The sequence below is a fragment of the Camelus dromedarius genome, chromosome 8 (genome assembly GCF_036321535.1).
Source record: "Camelus dromedarius isolate mCamDro1 chromosome 8, mCamDro1.pat, whole genome shotgun sequence".
Classification (NCBI taxonomy): Eukaryota; Metazoa; Chordata; class Mammalia; order Artiodactyla; family Camelidae; genus Camelus; species Camelus dromedarius.
Genome location: NC_087443.1, coordinates 44661409 through 44683745, shown reverse-complemented (window position 1 = coordinate 44683745; position 22337 = coordinate 44661409). Strand labels below are relative to the sequence as shown.

At 38.3% G+C, this 22337-nt stretch overlaps 1 protein-coding gene across 1 annotated transcript in view; it reads right to left on the bottom strand.

Annotated features, from left to right (window-relative positions):
• The window catches only part of PCDH15 (protocadherin related 15), a 1333392-nt gene extending 1316503 nt beyond the window's left edge, over positions 1–16889 (bottom strand). The window contains exon 1 of the mRNA XM_064488173.1: positions 16664–16889. The gene's annotated coding sequence lies outside the window, so the exon portion shown is untranslated. The remainder of the gene's footprint in view (positions 1–16663) is intronic.
• Positions 16890–22337: the final 5448 nt, after the last annotated feature.

Genomic DNA, 22337 nt, shown 5'->3' with positions numbered 1-22337 from the left:
TTTGGTAGATGGCAAAGGATAAGTACAAGCAAGACATTTCAAGTAGCTGAAGCTTTCATTAAATTCCGCATGCTATTTCAAATCCCACAGCTATTTAAACGAAGGGCTGAGACTTTTCTGTTGTATTTACTTAAGAGCTTAATAGGTACTGTTTAGAATCCAGCAGTCAACCTACTGAATGGTGTGATTAGACATTTATTTTGACAGTGCTCAATGATGACTCAATTATACCCCACAATCAAACTAGCACATCATCAAATGTCTGACGGTCTGAGTGTCTATGGGGTGACAACAACCCACATACTAAACAGTTTGCCAGAATTCTGTCACCACAATATCTGAGCAGAACATTGGAGTGTTACTCTAATGCACCTAAAGTCAAATTGGAACTTTAGCTAAAAGAAGTAAAATTATACCTGAGCACTTCATGCAAGTCAACAAAGAGAATACATTATTGAATAATAAAATGCATACTTATAGAATCAAAGAATGTCAGTGTTAGAAAGAATATTTGAGGTCATTTAAATCAGACTTTGCTTTTTTTTTTAAATTTGGAACTGACATTCAGATATTTTAAAAGGCTTATTTAAGATTAAACAGCTATTCAGAGACAGGGCTGAGCCAACAATCCAAAACTCTTAATTCAGATGTTTGATTTTCTTTTTATCATGCCAAAGTTCTTCCTGGAAATTAAAATTAAATATAGTATGTACAAAAATACATCATAAGAAACAGGAATTCGGGGCACTGCTGCACATAACCTTTATTGTTTAATCATCTGTGTAAGATCTTAGAAGAAAAAAACCAGATACTCTAAAAAGGTTCTTATCACTCCCAGAATACTGAATTACCAACCTACAAGCTTCAAAATGTGGAGTTGATCTAAAGTGAATGTGATATACATATAAAGGTCTTCGTTGAATTTCTGGTCAAATTCTGTCAAACTAGCAGAATGTATATGGTTTAGACTCTAGTATACAAAATGGCAGAACTATGCCAAAGGCAAAAATATTAAAATCAAAGTCAGAAATATTGGTTTCTATCCCAGCTCTGCCAATCTATGTCATTGTAACCTAATATAATTCACTTAAACTTTTTGAGCATTGCTTTTAATAACTCTACATGGTTCCCATATGATTTCACTGAATTCAAATATGCACACTTTATACTGTGAAACAATTACTTGAATTTCATTACATAAGCTATAGAGTAACACGCTCAAGCTATCATATCCTTGCATTTCCGCCCTGTTGGGAAAGCTGAGACTCCAACATGTAGTTACTCCCAAAACAGAGTTCTCTTGGAATTCCCAGATGGGTTTTGTTGGCAATCCAAGGCTAGTTTTGTCTTACCTGGCCTAACTTCCTTCTCCTTACCTTCTATCTTGAGCTGCAAGTAAAGATTAATTAATGTCAATAACTTAAAACTTCTGAAGGGATTTGGTGACGTGGTAGCCTTTCTTTGGCTGCCACCTTGTGATCCAGGGTTCCTAGGCATCTTTGAATTTTCTCACCAGGTCATCTGGACACATGGAGGCAGTACCAGCATAAGGCATAATTGGGATATATACCACTTTTATACTTTGGAGTATATGTCCCACCTGATAATAATGTTTGAATCAATAATTCACATCCAGACACTCACTTTAAAACAATATGCTCTATATTAAACAACACCAATGATACCTCTCTTCCTTTCTACCCCAAGGATTTAGAAGAAAGCAAAATATACCGGACAAGTCTACATATAATTTGTGATCAATGTGATAATGAACCTTATCTCTCCTTCTGATTTTTTGAACTTGCAGATGTTCTGTAAACTACATATCTGAATAAATCTGTAAAAGTTCCTATTCTAAGTCCTCAGAATCATTCTTCCCTATCCTCTAGAAAGTCCTACCCAAGTAGCTCAAGCAGAATAGAAATGACATGCATTATTCAAAGGACAAATTCTAATGAAAGTTTCAATTATTAAATATATTTCCTGCCATTACTGATATAAATGGCTTGTAATCAAGGCACACTATATATTTCTATTCTAGTATGAAAAGAAACAGAAATTTAATTTTAAAACTTTTTTATTATTGAAGTTTTATTTTACTTTTGAAATGTCAAGTGTATATTATTTAACTTCCGAGAAGTATATAGTAAACTCAATCTCTGTGTAGACGTTGCCTAAAATAGGGATGTTTATTTTCCTAAACTCATCTCTAAAATAGACTAGCAGACAGAGGGAGCCATTCTTTTTAGAGATTGTAATGAATTCACACATACTCATTAATTTTATAGCAGTTGTTTCAGTTTCACAGTGAAACATAAAAAGGTCTATCTTATTGGAAAGAATGCCAAGTAGCTATCTTGATGCTTGATGAGAAGAAATTTGTTCTACTGTTTTAAATGCATGGGTGCTAAAGCAAGACTTAGAAATATTTTTGTTAGACACTTTCATTCTAATAGTATCTTCCATAACAGAAATGACCTATAGTAAAATAATTCAAAATATCCCCCTTCTGAAGGTGATTTCCAAGTAAAATTTGAACACAATTTAAGATAGCACATTACTATGATATGAATTTGAGTGACCTTTGAATGAATAACATTTTCTACTGATGTTAAAGGTTTGCTGATACATATTTTGTTAAAGTGGTTTGTTCGCTATTCCTGTATGATCAGCCTCAAACAATCAGTGCTTAAAAGAACCAAAGCACTTAATTTATTTCTAATAATCATCTTAGGGGAATTCTACATATTTTTGCCAAATTTCACTTAATAAGGAATACTACATTAATCATACTACGTTTGTATGACAATCAAGGTTATCTTGGCAGTAGGGTGATGTAATGCCTGTTAATTACACCTGGTTAAAATACACAAGTTGTCTTATACAAATGAAAAATGTGCCTTTTAAATAAACATGAAACATTTTTCCTTTTACAGAAAGCTCTCAACATTAATTTGGAGCTATATTCTAATATAATATAAATTGTTCAATAAATGGCTATTAGATAAATGGGTGCTTGGAAAATTATTAAAAACTAATGCCAATCAGTATCTTATAATTAAGCTCAGCTATAACTCATCCTAAAACAAAACTTAAAAATAGAAGACATACATGTGAATATTCAAATGACTGTATACTGAAAAAGCTTTTTATGCAAATCATGAAAGGCAGAAGTAGTGGGAAATACTCATAGATCTGACATAATAATTTAAATAATAAATACATTCAAATATACTATCAAAAGTTGAAGATGCCAAATTAAGAAAAATAGTAGTAAGCAATAAAAATGGGGCTTCTCTGGGACAGGAACCTAAGAGAGAGATTCTGACGGAGTGAAGGTTCTGCTATTCTCAGGAGAACTCTTACGGGCAGATCCGGATATCCAGGGCTTGGAGGTGAGTAAAAGCCAAGGGCAAGACAGGAGGATTCTGGAGGTCAGGGAGTGAGGGTCAGCCTGTCCCAACACTGTTCTGGGTACTGTGGCAGGGCTAGCCATGTGGGCTGCAGAAATAGGTTCATAATTGGTAGCTGATCTGGCCCAAACTCCAAGGTCACAGATGTCTCCCCTTTTACAGACAGTGAAACTGAGAGACGGGGCAGGTGACTGCTCAGGGACAGTGGAGCCGGATTCAGAGTCATCTTCTGGCTCCCGTCTAAGTTTGAACTTAGGTTCTGCTAAGTGCTTAGGGTAGTGCCCTGGACAAATAAGTACTCAATAACTATAAGCTTATAGTTCTTACTGTAATTATAAGACTATCTGGACCCTGCCTCAATCAGGAAAACTTTCAAATTACAGCTCATAAATGAGTGTAACACTGGGAAATGAATCAGATTATCTCTTAAGAGTGTTTTCCATTCCGGATCAAGATGGCGGAGTAGGAGGACCCTGAGCTCACCTCCTCCCAGGGATACCCCCAAACTACAGCTACATATAGAACAACTCTCTCTGAGAACTGACCTGAAGACTAGAAGAACAAAATGTCTGCAACTAAAGACAGAAGGAAAAGGTCACATCAAGAAAGGTAGGAGGGGCAAGGTCGTGGTCTAGTGAGACCCCTGCCCCCTTCCCCATGGGGCAGGCCACAGCAGGAGGGATATCACACTGCAGAGGTCCCCCTTGAGGAGCAAGGGGTCCAAGTCTCATATTAGGCTCCCCAGCCTGGGGACCTGCGCTGGGAAGACGAGCTCCCATTACATCTGGCTTTGAAAACTAGCAAGGCTTACATTTGGGAGAGCCTCAGGGCTGTGGGAAAGGGAAGAGACTCCAGTCTTAAAAGGACTCACATACAAACTCACTGGCTCCAAGTCCTTCCACAGAGGCTGCAGCTTGAAAAGTGCCTGGGTCACACAAGAAGATTCATTGACTAATTTTAGAGCATGCACCAGAGGATCAGGGATCTGGTGGAACTTTCTCTGTGGATGGAAGCAGTTGCAGGGGCCATTTGTTTTTGACTTTCTTTCCACCTAGCTGGCCTGGTGCTGGTGAGCGCCATTTCTCTCACTCTCCATCAGCCTTGGTAACACCATATGCCCTGCCCCTGCTTTCCCCTGAGGTGCCGGGGGTCAGCCCAGTCACAGACAGGTCCTATAGAAAGCCAGGCCAGGGACCAGCCCCAACTACGAGGGTGCCTGCAGCAGTCACGACTGAGCAACGCAGCCAGTCCACCTGAGGACCAGCCTCACCCACCAGCACACCTGCAACAGCTGCACACAGGGGATACCTCTGCAGTACCTGGCTCTGTTGACCAGAGGAGATTGCACCACTGGGCCCCACAGGACACTTCCTACATAAGGCCACTCTTTCAACACTGGGAGACGAAGTCAATATACGTAGAAACAAATGCAGAGAGTTAGGCAAAACGAAGAAACAACGGAATATCTTTAAAGGAAAAAACAAGACAGAACCTCAGAAAAATAACTAAACGAAGTAGAGACAAGCAGTTTTATCAGATGAAGGATTCATGGTAACATTCTTAGAGATGCTCACTGAACTCAGGAGGGAAATTGATGAATCCAGTAAGAAATTCAAGAAAATGCTAGAAGATGTAAAAAAATAAAGATTTAGAAATTCTGAATTCAGTCTTTGAAGTAAAAGATACACTTGTGGTATACAACAGAAGATACGAGAATGCAAAAAACGGACCAGTGAACTGGAAGACAAGGGTAATGGAAATCGCCCAATCAGACCAGAGAAAAGAAAAAAGAATCCAAAAAAGCAACGATAGTTTAAGGGACCACTGAGAGAACATCAAACAGACTAACATTTGCTACAGGAGTCCCAGAAGGAGTAGAGAGAGAAAGGGACAGAAAACCTATTTGAAGAAATAATGGCTGAAAACTTCCTTCACCTGGCAAACAAACCAGACAGCCAAGTCCGGGAAGCACTGAGTCTCAAATAAGATGGACCCGAAGAGAATCACACCAAGATACAAAATTAAAATGTCAAAAGATAAAGACTGTTTTCACACTTTTCTAACAAAATATTCATAAAATCAGACAAGGAAAGTTCTAGAGATATATAACAAAAAGCTGTCCATTCCTACATTGAAACCACTTTGAAGATCTATCTTTAAAATTCATGTGAATTTGCATTCTGTTTCATAATATGAGCAAATGCAAAAGAATATATAGTGAAAAGTAAGTTTCACAAGTGTTGAACTCTCTTATACTACTGGTGGAGTGTAAGTTGGTACAATCACTTTGGAAAACTGGCAGTGCACACGAAAGCTGAATATATTCAATACTCTATGACCTAGTAAACTTCATCACAATTGGGATTTTGATAGGGGTTACATTTATTCCTAAGTATTGTATTCTTTTTAATGCTACTGTAAATCAAATTGTTTTCTCAATGATCTTTCTGGATTGCTCATTGCTAGTATATAGAAATGCAACTGACTTTTTGTATGTTGATTTTGTATCTTGGAACTTTGCTGCATTCATTTATTAGCTCATTTTGTATGTGTGTAACGTTTAGTGTTTTCTAGATATAAGATCATGTTATCTGTGACTAGAGATAACTCTACTCGTTCCTTTCTAACTTGGCTGCCTTTTATTTCTTTTTCTTGCTACTTGCTCTGGCCAGAACTTCTAATATAAAGTTGACTAGAAGTGGCAAAAGTGGCATTGTTCCTGATTGTAGGGGAAAAGCTTTCAGTCTTTCACCATTGAGTATGTTGTTGGCTGTGGGTTTTTCATATATGGCCTTTATCATGGTGAGGAGGCTTCCTTTTGTTTCTAGTTTATTAAGTGTTTTTATCATGAAAGGATATTGAATTTTGTCAAATTCTTTTATTGCATCAATTGAGATGATTTTTGTTTTTTCCCCTTCATTCTATTAATGTGACATATTACATTAATTTTTGTTTGCTGCCCCATTCTCAAATCCCAGGAATAAATCCCACTTAGCGTATAACTCCTTTAATGTACTGCTTTGCCTTGTTAGTATGTTGTTCAGGATTTTTATGTCAATATTCATACAGGATATTTGCAATTTTCTTGTAATGTCTTTGTCTGGCTTTGGTATCAGTGTAAGCATTTTTAAAATATATTCTGGATAAAGATTCCCTTTCAGAGAAAAAAAGCAACAAAAATGAGTCACTCGTTAGAAAAACTTCAAAATGGCATGATATTGTTTCAGAAATGGAGGTACATAAATGAAAAATTATCTTTAGTATCAGTCTTACCATTTAAAAAAAAAACACAATTTAAAGCAGCAAAAATTGGGAAAACATATTACTGAGAAGAAGTGCAAATTGCTTTCTCTCTTCAGCATATACTTTAACCCAATGACTTTCTACCCCGGACATATACAAAAAGAAAATAATTGAGTAATCTGCAGAAAGATACATAAAAATATTTCTAGAAGCAATATGTATAGTACTCAAAATCAATGTCACATTAAGGCAGGAGTAGAGAGATTAAGGTGGGGTGGTGACAACTGTAACTGGAGCTAGCATGACCTACGTAGGTGGAACAACAGCTTCTCTTGCAGTCCCTCACCACCGTGCAGCAAAGTTGCTCCACTATTTCTGAATCTTCTATATTGCTAAAAGAAGCAGAAAATTCTAAAAATTTTCACAAGTATTGATATCAAAGTCAACTTTTAAAAAATTGTGATCAGTAACAACAAAATACACTGTTGGATCTAATTCAACCTGATACCAAGTTGCAACATTAGACATAATGGAACTGTATATATTGGTAAAATCATGGTGTAGTAGAAAAATATTGGCATAAAAATGTCCGTAGTAAATTTATAAATGGTAAAGCAGTCTACTTTATTTAAAATAAAAATGAGCTTGGTGAAGGATTACAAGCAACTAGAAATTCACAGGGATAACTTTCAATGATAGGATTGATGCCACATACTTTTTCTTTCTGTGGTTTTCAAGTTTTCATTATTAGGATGTATTATTCTGAAATTAGAAAAAAAAAATAGTAACATTTTTAGTGATACAGAAACTTGTACTGAGAAGTAAGGTGTGTTAAAACAAAATCCTAGCTAGGAGTCAGCTGGTAGGCAGCAAGGACATTATCAGAGTCTGGGAGCATGGTGACCCGTGATGCATGGCACTGAAGCACTGATAACACTGTGGACTAAGGTAACTTGGGAAAAAGAGCTGTACCTTATGAAGTTCCAGGGTTAGTAAACGCAGGTAGGAATGCAGAATATTAGTACTGTATGATAGCTGATGCCTGCCTCAGGGAGGTATTACAAGCAAGAGATGGTTTTGGAAATAACTGGCCAGTTTGCAAGCAGGAATGAAAGAGAATGTATTCCACAAAGATCACTATCTGAGATACATCTCCAATTCTTTTTCATTCCAAATAGGGGTGTTTGTTACAGTTATCCTTCCCTGTTTCATATTACACATTGAATGTGAAGTACAGCAGATAGATTTTATCTGCACATTCTAGAATTCTAGATCAAGAGGAGATCCCCATGGAGAGACAATACTTTGGAACACTCATATGAGTAACCTTTCTTATAAAAAGGTATAACCGCTACAATCACTGCAAGCAAAGAAAGACTCTAAAGTAATACTCATTGTGTTCATGAAAGGCCAATTATATGCCCATATTTTTGCTCTTGAGAAACTGCTTAGTAGATCAATGAATGTCAGCAGAATTATGTCATCAAACATTTCACTAACATAATCAGATGGTTCCACAGCACGGGGATCCACTGCACTTAAATTCTCCTTCTAACAATTAGTGCGCACATATTCAGATAAATGGTATTGATTCCACATTGTTTTAAAGCGAAATTGTCAAATAACTTCTCCCTTTTAATTCTTATCCTCCTAATTATCTATCTGATAATGACCATTTAAATTGAGAAAACTCTGATTACGCTACATCCTTCAGTTCAGAGTTGAGCAGCTAAGACAATTTGGCTGCAGATCTAATACTAGTGACTCAACCTGAGAGACCAATCTCCCGTTCACCATAATCAGCTTTTAGAACTGAACACAATTCTATGACTACATTTTCCATCTAAACTTTTAAGTTAATTTTACTCTAACTTTTAATCAATGCTACTGAGCAGTAAAGGAGCCTGAAGGCCACTGTTTTGTTCTGAAAAACAAATGAATAAAGGACATATAACTCCTATAAATGCAATTTGAATGAAATCAGGATAGAATGTAGTGTCTTTATTAAAAACTACGATAATTCTGATAACTGTGCTTTCATTTCAGATAATTTTCAACAAGTACAGTGATGTAGCATAAACACAATTCCAGAAGAAAGTCAGACTGGTTTTTTAACTGCACTGCTCTTTTTCAAAATAATTGTAGCTACTCAAAGCCAAAAAATGCTGAACACCAGAAAACTTTCCATCCCCCTGTAAATCTTTTTTGCTTTGTTGTTTTATTATTAACGAAACTAACCAGGAAAATTTACATAGGTAGAACTTTCCATGTATCCTCTCATTGAATCAAAGCAGGTGTTATTTGTTGTAGTTTTTTGTCTGTGAATCGATTTTCCTAATTCTGGAAAACTTAATATTCCTAAGAGTGTCCTAATGGCAAAAATAAATGAAAAACTGCACCTGCAATTTTCTTTAAATATATTAAAATATACATGTTCCCTTTCAGGATCACGACAAATCCTTTGATTTTGTAAGAAGATATCTGTACACTCACAGAACTATCAGGTGGTCACATCTGACATTGTACTTTTCTGCAACTTTCCTCCCAAACACTTGTTCAAAATCTTTGCCTGTAAAGTGCCTGAAATGTGTGTCAAGCATGGCTCTAAACATGTTTCTTGAATTATCTCATCCAAGTCTTGCAATACTCATAAGGTTCAAGCACTGAGGAAACCAAAGCAAAGAAACTGTAAGGAAAAATGTCCAGTTTCAGAACAGCTAAACACTGGAGTTCAACTACTGACCTTGTACCATTAATCACCACTTTGTACTGACTTAAAAAGGCCTAGAGGGAGATCAAGCCATTAGAAGCCATGATATAAAGAACACGGTTTGCCCTCCAATATCCCAGTCTGGATGAATATAATCAGGAGAACATGCCTAACATGATGACGATAAGTTAGGAAGAAGAACTTATAATGGACTTTATAAAACAGGAAGGAACTCAACAGAGTTTGGAAATAAGAATATGTGCAAATAATAAGAGTATGATTATAAATGTATTCTGTTAACACTGTGCAGGTAAAATTTTCTTTCCAAAAAAAGCTATCCATACCTTACAAAACGGCACTGACATATGTTGATTTTTCAAACTCAATAATCCTTGCTACTTAAATGTTAGAAGTAAGAATTTCTTCTTTTAGTGAAGAAAGAAAAACATCAAGGAGTCATACAATTAACTTCTAAGAAAGCAAAATAGGAACTTGCAAAGTTAGGGCTATATATATGTATTTTAATATAAAACAAATGTGAAACCATATTAGAACAGAAAATTCTCAGAGTAAAATTTCTGCTGGCAATAAGTAATCATGTATTGTAATATGTGAAATTAATCAGATCAATCAAAACTCTTAAAATTATGGCTGACGGTATTTTTTTAAAATACTGTCAAAAGCCCTTAAAGTGTAGGAATCATGAACATAGTATCTGGAGCTTTGATTCAAATCCAGATTCCATCTCTTACTGACTGGATAACTTTACACAAAGATCTAAACTTTCTGAGGATATATTTTCTTATTAACTGAGAAAATAATAATATTTATTTTATGAAGTTATAAGGATTAAGTGAGTTAATAAATATAAAGTACTTAAAGTAATAACTGGCATAAAATAATTGCTGTATTATAATTTATTATTTTTTTTGCTAATCTGGATTATGTAATTTTTAGTCTAAGCACATAGATTTTATGAAAATAAAATATTAGACATATGTTAAGTTTCTAAAATGTTTTTGATTACTTATCATGTAGAAGAATATAGCTTTCCAGAAGAACAGGATTTAATGTAGAAGTCATATATGATACATTTTTTAAAAATACTGGAATGCCATAATTCTTTATCAGCTAAAGGCTCATTAGGGTAAGTCTTCATTGGCCAACTTTTTATTTATTAGTTAACTTTTTGCCTTGAGCAGTCTCCTTTCCTAAGATTTTATTCCTAAGCCTATAATCGTCAGTTTCCAGTAGAAAGATGAGTAAGGGTGCTACTGCTCTCAACGCCATGTTTGTTAGTCAATATGCTTGTACCCAAGAATATGTCCACAACTAATGCTACAGACTTACTGCATTTTTCACCAAGTTTAACATGTTATTTGGGTTTACAAATGGGTCTAAAATTCCTTAATACATGCCAAATGTTATCACTCTGTCATGGCGCAGATGAATTTTAAATATGAAAAAATCATTCGCAGAATTAAGTACATACCAAGTATTTTGGAGTGTGAATAATTGTGGGGTGTTTGGGAACTGTAAGCGCCCTTTAAAAATTATTATTTTTGTTTTTCTTGTGTGATTGTGTATGTATAAAATACAATGCAATTAATGATATCCGCTCAACTTTACATATACATCTTTGCAGCTAAAGATTCCTTTAATAATTGTAAATTATGTTTAACATTTATGAACCCACTTGAGAAAACATAAACTGCTATGCAGATGTTAACTTAATACACAATGCATTACCTAGAAATTGTTCTGAATAATATACACTGTGTTAATGTTGCAGAATTATTTTTAGACAGTAATTCGATTCCACTGACTCACCAAATGATTAATTTACAATATTGGTGAACATAATTTTTACTCTTCTAAGTTTACTGAAATCTATAAGAATGTACAATATAAATAGTAATGTGAATAGTATTTGGCTATGTGTTTTAGCAAATAAAAAAATAACTGGGATAATATTGATATTTAACTTATACCTATTTGATGGTTACTTATCCTTTTAAAATGTTCTTACAAAGGAACTTTTGAATTAAAACATTATATTAATTAATAATTGATTATTTAATTTATGCGAAAAGTCTGTCCTTAGGAGCAATGGGGAGAGGACTTCAGAATGAAAAGGGATATACATGGTGATTAGAATAAAGAATTCAATAAATCTAGGAGATAATTCTAATATATACATATATGTACACATAAGCATACATATGCATAAGCATATATATAATTTGTTCATTTTTTTTGAAGTATGTAAGAAAAAAAGCAGTAGGAGAAAATAACCTTTAGAGCCTTTTTAAAAAATATCATTCATAGTTAAATACCTTAAGTTTAAACTGAAAGTTGTACTTCCTTTCTCTTCCTTGTTTCACACCTGAAAGGAATTCAACACTACAAAGAGGTGGGGATTTAAGTAAGTAATCCACAAATAAAAATTGTGGGAAAGTTATAAAACACCTAAAGTCACATCAATTATTTCTAATGTTTTATTCATCTTTAAAACAGAAGCCAATATTTCTCTTTCACCTTATTTTATGCAGCTGTAGGATACAGTCCAGAAACAATTCAATGAAGAGTATCTTTGCATAAATTGTAAGTCATTTTATTTAAATTATGTGGTTGCCCAACCATGGCTATTTTGCTCTGTAAGTACCCAGGGAGATGCAATTCTTAGAAGACAATTATGTTATAGTTTAAAGAATTAAAAAAAAAAAAAAGTAAGAAAGAATCACTTTTCACCAGGAATCAAACTTTTAGTTGGCATCCCATAAAACAGTTTCTCCAACTGTCTGGAAAAAGAAGAACTGCGAGAAACAGGCAGGCAAATGTCCTCCCTCCACTCCGAGAGACAGCATGGACTGGACCCAGGCACTATGATTTCTCCTGCCTCTTGGATTTATTCTCTGTACCACAATTCTGCCTTGTAGTCTGATCCCGCTCATAAACCTTGTCAATGGCAAACCAAGAAAGACAGAGAATCTAACATGTGGTCCACTTGTCTGATGTGTCTTTAGTCTCTGGATTCCATTTTCTGTTCCCTACCTTTATTAAGAATAATGTCTTGTTCTCTTTGTCCAAATCTCAGTTCTATACTGAAGCTCTTGTTTCTTGTTTGTACCTGAAGACTTTGGATAGGTTCTGGCATTCCAGATATGAGATACTCAATAGCAAAGACTGGCAGATCTCAGCCAGGTTGTAGAGCTGGCCTTATATACATGTGACTGAGGTTTGTGAGACTTTAACTTCGGTTTTTTGTCTGAGGACCTTAAAACCATCACTGAAAACATGTGTTAGAATTTGTCTGCCTCTAGCTGCCCTCTAGTAAAATGCAAAGCAACCTGTTAAGGAATCCATTAAATCACTGACTTAGTGTGATTCAATTTTTTCCAGGTAGCATGGAGGAATTTAACATAAATACAAATGGTGTGTGTGGAAGAGAAACCATTCTGATCATAAGAACATAAAAACAGAGAAGAAAATGTGTATAACATTGTAGTTGATGAAAAAAATATATTATCTGGTATTTATGAAATCACTTTAAGAGATAATATCTTCTATAGACATCATGTGATTTACAACAGAACACAGAAGAGGAGGAGAGTGGGGGAAAGGTGAGTCACGGCTTTTAGATTTTCTTAAACAGAGAGCGGAGAATCATTTCTAATTGGCAATAATGTACACTCAACCTTTCTGATAGTATATTTGAAAAAATAGTCACAGAATTTATCATTAGAGGAAAGTTCAATGTGTCATTTGGTATAGATGGTAGCTAAAGATGGTTCAAAGATAGAAATTATGCAAAATATTATTCATCACAGTAGCTTCATCATGTGGGCTTCTCTCTCTCCCACCCCATGGGGAGAGGGCTATATGATAGAAAATGAAGTATCTAGAACTTCCAAGCAAAATTCTATATATTTTTATACATAGAAATATGTATAAATATGTCTTTACTACAGTGATGTTATTATTTTACAAAAAGTCTAAAATGTGGCAGGAATCCTGGACCATGTGGCACCATGTTTCAATCTTAATATATCAGTCATAACACCTGTTATTTGGGGTTAATATCAAGCAAATACATTTTTTAGGTTAAGTTTACCTTGCTAGGCTTAAACTAGTTTTGCGATTTCCTTTCCAGGTTTCCCACTTCTTAAGGATCTCATCAACCAAATATCTAGAGAGCTTGTTGGAGTTTCGACAAAAACAAGACAAAATTCAACCTAAAAATTAGCATGTAATTCACACTGATCTGTGCCTTGTATTATCTGAGAGGTCATATTTTCTTAAAGCATGCAACCTGCATTTTTAAAACAGTTTCCACACACAAATGGTTTAAAATAGTCTCATTTTTAAAGAAAATAAGAAATACAATATATTTCTCCTCTATCCATATTTCTTTGTTGTGCTGTTTTGTGCAAACCTCAAGTAATAAAAAGCTGTAAATGTTTACTATTGTGAAAACATGGTCTGTACACGTAGCATGGTATGTGAGAAAATACAATAAAACAAAGAAATTAGAACACTGATACCAGAATGTCAATGAGTACCTCACATATAAGACCCCAACAATGAATGACCAACTTCCTTTGCCTGGAAAGAACTGGGAAAATTAAGAATTTCATGAAAATGTCAGTTATGGGGGAAAAAAAAGGCCCAAAAGAAATGACCAATTTTACCATTGGGTTCAGGATTTCATCAATCATTTCCCTCACTTTTATGCCATATTTTTGAGGTTTTATTAATGAAAACAAAGAGAAATAATAAAATAAGAAAATTATTGTAGGGATTTTAAGTTTATTTTCTCTTTTTATGATTTCATGTGAACTACTTGAATTACTTTGCATTATTAGGAAAAATCTAAATATGTAAAATATGAAATAAAAAATTAGCATGTTAAATTCTTGTAAAGATTTAAAACTTTTAAAAATTGTCCTCCATTCAGTGAGGAAGAGACAAACATGTTTACTTAAAGCTACCCTCTAACTAAACCCATCAGCACATTGTTTTTTTTTTTCAAAATTTATTAATGCTCAAAAAAGCATTTCTATCACCTTAGCTTTAGTGCCTTCTGTTTTTAATTTCAAGTGACCACTACCCAGCACTTCACCAAATGACAGAAGTTTGGTATTTGAGGACAGCCGTCTTGTAACAGGGCAGACTGACAATAATAATGGCATTGACAATGAAAAACAAAGAAAATTCAAAAGATAAAAACTATGAAAAGTTTTTAGGTTAATATGATTGTATTACACCTTTCTGAACAAAAGCAAGTTCATTAGCACCAAGTTTATATTTTTCACAAGATAATTTTTGAACTAGGAGAACCGGAATCACCTATGGTGTTAAATATGCAGTTAATTGGATCTTCTTGAACCAATTTCTCGTGCGTTAGGGGTCATAAATCTCAATTGTTATGCATTCTTAGGCACTCAAATTTGAGAAAAACTGTTTTAGATCCTAGGACTGAAGAGTTTATTTGAAAGTCAATAACTACAAATGAGAGTTGTTTATTTTCATGGGACTCAGTTCTTTTTAAAGCTTTTATCAAGCAGAGTCTGACCTTTGAGATAAACTTGCTTGTGCGGATCTAAGATACAGCTGATTCCTGCTGAAGATAATCCATCCCTCTACACACGCGTGCATGCGCACACACGCACGCACACACACATCCCCCCTCAGATTTTAGCTTTATTCCTTCTCTTCCACACTGCTCCAGTTCTCCTTAAGTACAATCCATGTTCCTAGCTACTGTCTCACCGCTTCAGTTGTGCTCTAGCCTCCCCTTCACCCCGCAACCTGGACTAGCAGGAAGCATGGGTACACTCAGTATCTACCCAACAACTGCATAAAATTTACTATTGAGGTATTAACTTATTTCTTTTCAGGGCAGCCCCAACTCCAAGCTCCCCTGTGAGGAAGAATACATGAGTGACAGGGCCTATTTCAGGGAGATTTAGGTCCAGATTGGAAGCTACAAGTGTGTGGAGGGAGAAAAGGAGAGGCAGGAGCTCTAGATTCCACTAGTTTCAGCTTATGTGAAGGATACCTAGCAGGGGAGAGATGGTAAGGTGTAATGAGGCCAGATCTTGGACCTTGTCTCTCTCTGCTCTATAGGATATCTTGGAATCTACAGCACACACGTGTGAGGAAGTTAATAAACCCATCCAACATTATTCTATTCCCGCAAATGAGATTGAAAATGAAATGTAACAGCAGTCTTTCTACAGAGCCAAGTATTGCAAGCTCGGAAAACTAACTGGTTCATTTAGTTCACTGATTACCATATGTAGATATGAAATCTGAGGCAATTAATTTTCAATAAACCACCCTCTTAAAGTTAACTTGCCTTTCTATTTTCATCAATGCATTCATATTCTCCACGTATATTTTAACATTGATTAAAAAAAAAAAAACTTCCCCACTGTCCAAAAATATTGTTTGCCAAAAAATCAAGGGCTGTTTCTATCATCTTATACAATTTCTGCCATTAACTAACATGTGACTATAGGATTAATTACATGATCGTCATACAAAATCTTACCATGCTGAATTGCACCCATGATATTAGTCCAGGCTTACCCCAAATTACCTCTCAACCAAAAAAGATCAGGTATTTAAAGAAAAACTTCAAGCAAAGCTGGGAACAACAAAGTCTTTCATCATTCCCCCAGATTTTAAAAGTGTTCCATTCTCTCCACACTCGTAGTGCTCTGTTACATGGGCAGCATAGGGGGAAAAGAAAGAAATAAAAGAAACTACAATGTCCTTGATATCTTGCACTTTAAAAATATAAGGGGCGCCCCCTCCCCAGTTTATATATAATGAAACATATTAAATCTCCATGCACTGTTTCCGGGCAATACAAAAACTTGAACGGGGAAAACTTTTTTGGGGGGGGGAGGATGAAGGTGGTTTCCAAGCTGTTATTGCAGTCGTATATGACACTGATATTTATTTCCCATAATTCTTACCCACAGCAAACACATCCTTTAAGAAACTGAATAAAATCAAGTTGGACCTTCTCAAAATCTGCTATTAACTTCCTGGAGAAGCTCAAATACTAACACAATCAAGTGCAAAGAGCAAGGCATTCAGGCAATGAGCGGTGGAAAGCAGTCCACCTTGAAAGTGCTGTGAATCTGGTCGTTCTTGAGCCTGAATCCGAAAAGGGGAGGGTGCAATGGAAAATGAGGGGGAGAAGAGTGCCTCAGCTCCTTGAAACCAGACACCCTTTTGGAATCTGGGCTGAGCGCTAGAATCAGGATCCCACCCCTTTGCCTACCTCCAGGCTCCAGTAAGCATCCGCTGGCGTCCTCCCCTCCGCTCCTTCCGCAGCAGCGGACACTCGGGTCCCTAGCAGCCGGGAGCTTGGGTCCCGCAGAGCGCTGGTGCCAAGCGCTTCTCTCGACTAGTTACCAAATGAGAAAAGGGACAGAGATGGGCAACCAGGATGGTGATTAAAATCCAGTTTTTAGGCACCAGCGTCCCGGAAGGTTCCGACTCTTCTGTGCTCTTACCCAGCTCTTTCGCCTTGGCAAAGCGTTACCCAGGGGCCAGGGAGCCCCCAGCAGCAGCTCCTTCTCTTCGGCTCTGCCGGATCGCTCCAGTCTCCGCCGCCGCTGCCACACTGCGCGCCCCGCTATCCACTCACCGCACAGCGAGGAGGCCTGGCGGAGACAACGCGGAGGGAGGAGAATGGATTAAACGGATAGATTTTTCGGGTAAGGGAAGAAAAACTTTGATGTTGGAACCGCACACACAGGACTGAGAAGAAACCAAAACAAGTTGTAGGTGCCGGAGCGGGGAGGACGGTTTCACCAGCTCGGAGATAAATCACCCCCTACTAAAATCAGGGAGAGGAAGCTCCCTGCTCCTTGAGCGATCCCCGAGCGCACCCGTAGTCTCTGGTCTTCCGAGTCCACCGGAAAAGCACAGGGCATGGGAAGCCCTGTTGGTTCTCTCCTGAGGTGAAAATACCAAATGCGCCTCCCGCTGGAGAGGCTGGCGGGGACTCGGTGCAAAGAGGACAGAGACAAACGCAGATCCAGGAAGAGTGAGGGGAACTGGAGCTGCCACCTCAAGAGCAGAAACGCGACTCCCTTCGGGCAAAGTGACTGCTACAAAGTCTGTTCCCTCCTGAGCAGGGACAAACACGTTTAAGGGCCTGAACGGACGTCAGCACCAGCTGAGCTCGCGGGGTGAGCGCCAGAGTTCCCCACCCCGCAGGCTGTAGCGCGCCGAGAGCGACCTGCTTGCGCGGTTGAGTGACTGACTTCGGGGAGAAAACGGCGCTAGTGGCGCTGCGGAGTGTCAACCCCCAGAGCCCATCATCGGAAACGAAATACCGGTGGCATTTCTGCGGTGGGCGCGCTTGCTGAATTGAACAGAATCAGAGCTGCGTGCAGAGGGATCTGGCTACTCTACGCGCGCGCGCACCCAGTATTGGGTCACCAAGGCGCTCTCAGCACCTTGTTTTAAGGGAAATCACTTTCCTCTTTCGCTGTGGTTTGGGTCATCATTCTGATTCATTTCACAAAGTTGGTTGAAATCCACCGAGATGCCTTTTAGGTAAACGGGATTAGATTTTTTTTTCAATCTTGAAATTCCAATCAAGACAGTACTAGTCAAATCTTCCCTTAACCTCCACATGCCTACTTCCTAATTCAAAGTTACAATGGACGAAATTATTTGACGTGTAAAAATGACCCTTGCTCTTTTTCTTGGGTGATTTTCACTCATATCATTAGTAACTTAAGAGCCTTTGCACAAGGAAGTAAATTGGAGTAATACGTTACTTTCAGTGGCATTTTCTAACGTTTTTGTAACTCTTTCCAGGTTGGCGGTGAGAAATTAAATTCACAATTAGAAATGTGATGAAAAGAGGATTTTGTTTCTTTATCCTCTGTAAAATTCTGTTTTCAACTGAGTTTTACATTATTGCCAGAAAATGATATAGCAGCTACATTTTTGAAGTTATAAAGTAAAAATAAATAGAAGTGGAAAAATAATTCAGAAAGTAGAGTTCCCATTTACATGGCCCTTTCCTAAATTTCTGTTCAAAAAAAAAAGAAAGAAATTATCAATTGAGTGCATTTATTAGGTGATTAGGTGTCCTGGCTCCATTCTGGACACCCTCAGACTTGCAACGACCAGCATAGTGAAGAAGGGATAGAAGAATATAAAGTCCCAAGACCAAAAGAACCTGCGGTTGTGAAGGACAGATAACACATATTTTTCCCCTTTATGCAGTTCCAATCTAACCAGGGTAGATTTCCCTTGATCACAGTCACTCCAAGCCTTTGAAAAGTGACAAATACAAACTCTGCCCGAGAGCAGGCTCCACGTTTGTGCCATCTAGCCCGAACGCCCGGCGGTCCTCCCTCTAGCGGCCGTGTAGGGAAACGCTGTGTATGGGGAGTTGGGGGGCGGGGGGGAAGGTGCGCGCGCGCCTGCCTGCTGCTTTGTGTGGGAGGACTGATGATCACTGAAAAAACCCACAGGTACCTGTCGGCTCTCCATAAGCCCTCCTCTTCCTAGCTAAGACCCTTCACCTGGACACTGTGTCTTAAGTGCTACTTCTGGAGCTTCATATTCTTCCTCCGACGTTAGCCCTGAGCTGGGAGGGTCTGAGCAAACTTTATGGAGAGGCAGTGCTGTAAAGGCTTTGGAAACTTTGGAAACTGGCAACGACGACAGCACTTCTGCTCTTTGTAGTGAATATATCCAGAAAGATCAGAGAGAAGTTGGGATTGGGGAGGGGAGCAAAACATAGAAGGGCTTTACAGAAGCATCAATAACACACACAACTAGTTTTTATTCAAATAAACAGGTTTCCAGTGAAACTTCCTAAGAAGAGCGGGAACAGAACTAATTTGGTGACACTTCCACCCTGCACTCCCGCTTGGTTCAGTGTCTTCCAAGTTTAGCGCCCCTTCAAAATGCTTTAGGGTTGAGGGAGGGTTAGTCACAGTAAAAATCAGTGAGGGCCTGTGCCCGCCTGACTGAGCTCTCTGGAACCAGGGCCGTCTCTACCCACACTCCTTTTCCACGATTTTTGTGGCGTTCTGGGCGGCCAGTGACTTCAGGGTTCATCACTTGTGGCCAGCCCAGGCAAGCGTGGCCAGAGAATCTCCTGGGGGTTTTTGTTTTTGTTTTTGTTTTTGTTTTCTGACTCAGTCAGAGTACAGAACAAGGGACTGAGGTGGAGACTTTGATGCGTCCGCACCTCCTGTGGGGCCAGAGCAAAAGGGGAAGGAACTCAGATCCGCGAAGGACCTTTCGAGCACTGGGAGGAAAGGGACACCCCAACTCCTTAGAGATCAGATCGCTACAGGTCGCAAGGCTGGACACCATCTGCGCCCTTTGCCAAGAGGGCGGAGAAGGGTCGCGTGGCCAAACTGACAACCTCTTGCTCCTCAAGGTCAGCCCATGCCCACCCCCACTTCGGCCTCGGTACGAAACCCGGGTCCCTGCTGAGCCCCTGAGCCCCGTTCCTAAAGGAAAAATGACCCTCGCAAAGGCCACAACGCCTGTACGGAATTTTCTAACTTGCAGTGTTGCTCCTTTCACCGCCACCCACCCCCTAACCAAACACACGATGGCTGTGACTCGAAAGACACACAAAAGGACTTCGCCCTCTGCTGTCACCTCCGACAGGCCGGGACAAACGCCGGCAGCTACCAGGGAGAGGAACCCCGGCGCCTCCGTCTCTGCGCGCTCTGTGCCAGCGGCAGCCCCTTCACGGTCTCCCGGGCAGACAGGAGCTCGCAGCCGCAGCCAGCCGCGGGCGCGATCCTGGCTATAGTCTTGGGGTCCGGAAGCAAAGGTCGGACAGCTTCTCCCAATAACTGAGAGAGCCTGCTCTGGGCGACCTCAGTCTTCCTCAAGAGAGCCAGCCCAACTAGCATAGAGGGCGGGGCGGCCAATCGCGGGCCGAGGGCGCCCTCCGAGCTGCCGGGCGCGCGGGAAACTGCAGCCCGCGCGCCCCCGCCCGCCCAGCGCGCTGTCCTCCCGGCCTTAGCCGCAGGCGCAAAGGAAGAGCGCTTGGTGAAGGGAGAAGCCCCGCGCACCCGTCTGTGAGGTCCCTTCCCTCCAGTTTCCCTCTAGGAAGACCGACTCTGCATCCCAACCTGCTCCCCTGTTCTTGCTGTTCCTTTGAATCTGACCTGGATTCATCTGCATCCCCTCCCAGGGTAACAGGCGTCCTTAGATAAGGTGGCACAGAAGGACTGGCACTAACGAGCGAGAAGTGAGAACCCGCTCAGGGCTCAGGTTTCCAGAACAGCGAGGAAACAAACTTCCCTTTGGTTACGCCCAAAAGGATCACCTTTCTCTGACCGCGCTTGTGATCAGTCTGAGCCAAGTTTCCTTCATGCATGCAAGCATGGCTCTCCTTTTCTTTTCTTTTTTTTTTTTCTTTTTCTTTTTCTCTTCTCGTGCTTTGAAAAGTCAAAGAAACAAAATTTATAGTATTGGATAAACTAACAATTGCTTTTTCTTCTACAAGCCAAATGATACACTTATTTTCTGTCTTAAAATAGTGAAAATATCTTGATGTAATACCTATAGTAGAAGAGTTACATGTTAACAGTAATTAATTAGATTAAATTGGCATGATAGTAAATAGTATTCAATTTCCATTTATTATAACCTTTTATTATTTAAAAAAGCTTGACAAATAATTTCCTTAAATCTAGAAAAAAGTTCATCTATAACAGTAAAACAGAAATAGTACTTTTACAATATCATTTAAAAATACATTTTATATGTACTCATATTCTTATAGGTCATATTATGTATGACACTTGGAGAGCCTGGTCAAAAATACTAAAAATAATCAAAAAGATTATTGGGGAAATGATGGGAATTTGGAGGGAAATATTTAGGGAAATATCTGTAGAATATTTGCTTTGATTATCTATTTTTTAAAGAGTTGATATTTAATATAATTAATATTATTTTTATTTTTAATTATAAAAACACATCACATAAAATTTACCATCTTAACCATTTTTAAGTGTACAGTTGAGTAGTGCTAAGTTATGTATATTATTGTGCAACAGATCTCCAGAACTTTTTCATCTTGCAACACTGAAACTCTATATCCATGAAACAGCTTCCTCTCTCCTCAGCCCCTCTCTTTCTCTCTCTTTCTCTGCACATAAAGATTCAGCAAGCAGGTAACTACCTGCAAGCCAGGAAGTGGATTGTTACCAAAGACCAAATCAGCTGAGACAATGATCTTGGACTTTTCAATCTTCAGATTTGTGAGAAATACATTTTTGTTATTTAAGCCACCCAGTTTGTGATATTTTGTTATGGCAGCCTAAGCAGACTAATACATATGTTAATTCTATTTTTTAAATTTTTGAGGAACCACCATACTGTTTTCCATAGCAGCTGCACCATTTTAGAGTCCCATCAATAGAGCTCAAGGGTTCCAAATTCTTCACATCCTTGTCCACTCTGGTTATTTTCTGTTTTATTGGTCATAGCCATGCTAGCAACTGTGAGGTAATATCTCATTGTTTTGACTTGCATTTCTCTAATGAGTAATGATACTGAGCATCTTTTATATGCTTGCTGGCCTTTTGTATATCGTCTTCGAAAAAATGTTCAAGTCTTTTAATCTGGTTATTTTTGTAGGAGTTCTCTATATTTTCTGGATTGACCCCTTATCCAATTTTTGATTTGCAAGTATTTTCTCCCAGTCTGTAGGTATCCTTTTCATGCTGTTGACTGTGTTCTTTGATGCAGAGTAGTTTTAAGTTTGAAGCGTGTTTGTGTATGCGTACGTGTGTGTTTGTGTATCTTTAAATTATTGTCTCAATTATAGCTTTCATATTTTGAATATTCACATGTAATAACTGAAACTCTCAATATATGAATTTTGTTGATAAGTCATGAGTTTTTCTTACTCCATATTAATATGAGAAGTATCTCCTGATTAACCTGCT